This window comes from Musca autumnalis, unplaced genomic scaffold (genome assembly GCF_047663935.1).
Source record: "Musca autumnalis isolate F117 unplaced genomic scaffold, ASM4766393v1 scaffold_4, whole genome shotgun sequence".
NCBI classification, from domain to species: Eukaryota; Metazoa; Arthropoda; class Insecta; order Diptera; family Muscidae; genus Musca; species Musca autumnalis.
Window position 1 is genome coordinate 79,084,177 of NW_027411977.1, and position 3,365 is coordinate 79,087,541.

The window sequence follows — 3,365 nt, forward strand, 5'->3', positions numbered from 1 at the left end:
TAGCAACAAACAGCACAAGTTGACGTTGAAGGAGAGCTGACTGAAAATATAACAATATCAAAAGCTGTTAAGCAAGGATGCATATTGTCACCTTTACTATATAATATTGATGATATCAACATAAAAACCAAGCTGATATATATGAAAACATATGTATGGTTGAAGAATGAACTTTCAAGGCAACATATATAAAGAAATTAGTGTGACCAGTTTCGTCGTTGGTAGCGGCTTCTCTGTCATCAAACTTTTCTTCTTTCAAACGCAATTTGTTTTTACAGAAATGGATATTTGTCCATTCAATCTGTATGGCTTCCTTGCAAACTCTTAGCGCAGCCGGGATAACCGAAAACGCTATATACGCTATAAACCTTTTGTGAAACTAGGGAAAGGAAAAGTCTACCTATGTATATGCTCTCAAGTGAGTGGTTTTATCGAAGGCTGAAGTAAACTAATTCACAGGCAGGAACCACGAATGTTAAAACCCGAGTGGATAATACGAGGGGAACTAGAAAATTTGTTTTCTTAAGTAGTCTCCCGCATGATTTATACAATTTTTAATGCGCTCAAACCAATTGTTGAAGCACTTTTTGCACTCCGATTGAGATACCTTCAAACATAGTTTTTAGACGCTTCAACAGAATCTTCTGGCGACGAAAATCGTTAACCACGCCTTTTTTTTCTTGATATGCGGGAATCAAATGAAGTTATTGGGATCCAAGTCAGGGATGTACGGCGGTTCCAAATCAGACGCTGGTTTTAATCGATGCTCACATTGTCATCGTGCGCAATCATTCGTCTTATCTTGTTAATTTTTCACGGTGCTCTTTAAGCAACTTTAAATGGAAAGTGCTTACACCTGGGAAACTACAAGATGAGAAAAATACAAAAAAAAAATAAAATCGCCGCAGCGCTTTTTAAATAAATCGCGATTCAAGTTGACATTTTTAGGGTTTTTTAGGTTTTCACGATTTTGCTTGGAAACAGCAAATCCTATCGAAATAAGACTAAAGAATATGTTATAGCTATGAAAATTCTCTACAAGATTGACGTTTATAAAAATTTCGTAGGTTTTACCGTTATTGAGATATGGAAGTTCAAATTGGAGCAATGTATTAACTGTATCGCTACCTTATAAAACAATGTCATACACACATACGCAGAGAAAAAAATATGTTTGATCCAACAATATTCCAAGAGCAAAATATATATTGTTAACATATTGTTGGATTCCTTATGTAGTATTGTCAATCCAACAATCGTTATTGTCACACTGGATTATATTATGTGTTCTAAATATAAATATGTATTGTCACTTTGACACTATAACGCTTTGGACCAAACATGTAAGTACGATAGTTTTGGTTAGAGGTAACGATATATGTTGTTACAATTCACAATAGTTTTGGTCCAAGTGGACAATAAATATTGTTAGAACTTACATTTGTTTTGGTCAGAATTAACAATATTTATTGTTGCAATTTACAATAGTTTTGGTCAGAATAGACAATAAATATTGTTAGAACTTACAATAGTTTTGGTCAGAAGTAAAAATATTTATTGTTGCAATTAACAATAATTTTTGTCAAAATGGACAATAAATATTGTTAGAACTTACAATATTTTCGGTCAGAAGTAACAATATTTATTTTTGCAATTCACAATAGTTTTAGTCAAAATGGACCATAAATATTGTTAGAACTTACAATAGTTTCGGTCAGAAGTAACAATATTTATTTTTGCAATTCACAATAGTTTTGGTCAGAAGTAACAATACTTATTGTTGCAATGCGAAATGGTTGGAATAAAAATTGCATACCTACCTTTTTAATGTGTTACATTTAAAAAAAATATAAAAAGTTTCATTTTATTATTTATTTCATATATGATTTTTAAAAATTTTAAATAAACCTGATATGAGATAATTTTAATTTCAATTTACGCTAATTTTATTTAGTTTAACAAAGATTGATGTGCAAATAAAGCATGTTGGTAAACTATTTATTGTGATGTATTCGGTCAGGAAAATTGTGAATCCAAGTCGTTAGTACAATTTGAAGCTAAATAAAAAAAGAAAATATGTTAGAAATATCGCTTAGTAAAAGTACAAAAAGAAGATACTTACTAATTAATTTTATGCCCAAAACAAAATCGGTTGAAGAAATGTATTGTTGCACCAAATGACTGAATATAACTGGTTTAGAGAGTATTCTTATTAAAAATGTCCACTTCAGCTGTCGTTGATTAGTTTTATGTTTTCTTAACTAAATTTAAAAAGTCTGCAGCAAAACACTCCTTAACCCGCTAAATAAAAAAATAGCATCATGAAGTTAGTTAAAAACAGACACACAAAACTACGCAATAAAATAAAAGTGTCAGCAATAGTCTTTTCTTTGGTTTTCATTGAGCATGCATTGCAAAAATTATTAGACTGTTGCAACGCGCTCTTTATATTTTAAATTAAAATAGAATTCCGACAATTCGTTCACAAAAACTCAAATTTAGGAAAAAAAAACTATTTCTATTTTCTCTTCGTATAATAAGTTTCAACCACCTTTTTTGTTTTTAGCTCTCCACAAAACACACACACATAACAACTTACATACGATAGTAAAAGAAGAGATTTAAAAGAGGTGGTGTCAAACAACAATGAAAAATAGTATTGGTAAAAATGGACAATAAATATTGTTAGAATTCAGAACAGTTCAGGTAAAATTATCTATATTTACAATACTTTTGGTCAAAACTACAAACGCGTGTTGTAAACATAATTCCGTACAATTAATTTAATTTAATTTAATATAAATTCTGCTTCAACCACCACTTTTATATTTACCGCTTCACAAAAACACATGAGAAAACCAAAAACAAAACAAAAACTACATGGCAAAAGTAGATAACGCCATAAAAAAAGAAAACACCGACAGTTTTAAAATAATAAAGAATTCAATAGATTTAATAATGTATGACACTTTTATTATTAGATTTTTTTGCATTTTTGTCTTGGAATGTTGTTTTTCTGAGTTTATAATCACTAATGTTTTACATTTTTTGATCCACTTTCTTTGACTGCCAAACAAAAACTAATTAGGGACAAAGAATCCGCAAACACAAATAACTTCACCGGCTGCCACACATAAACTAAAGAGAGCAAAACAAGAATGCAGCGACTAGAATCCAGAGCAAATACTCAACAAGTTAACGGGAGAGAGTATAGTCAAAAATATGTATTTTTGAACTAATAATAGACATTTTCAATCCAAAATTGTGTATCTACTGAAACAACAAAATAACAATACGTTTTTAAAACTACAACAAAAGCGATTTTTTTTTAAAAGACAATATTTTTTGTAAAAATTCTAGATTAT

General features: G+C 30.0%; 1 long non-coding RNA gene across 1 annotated transcript; it reads right to left on the reverse strand.

Annotated features, from left to right (window-relative positions):
- Positions 1-1,943: 1,943 nt before the first annotated feature.
- On the reverse strand, positions 1,944-3,107 carry LOC141403895 (uncharacterized). Its single transcript, XR_012412916.1, has 3 exons — positions 2,834-3,107; positions 2,123-2,301; positions 1,944-2,057 (listed from the first exon to the last, which is right to left on the reverse strand). It is a non-coding gene; the product is annotated as an uncharacterized lncRNA (long non-coding RNA).
- Positions 3,108-3,365: the final 258 nt, after the last annotated feature.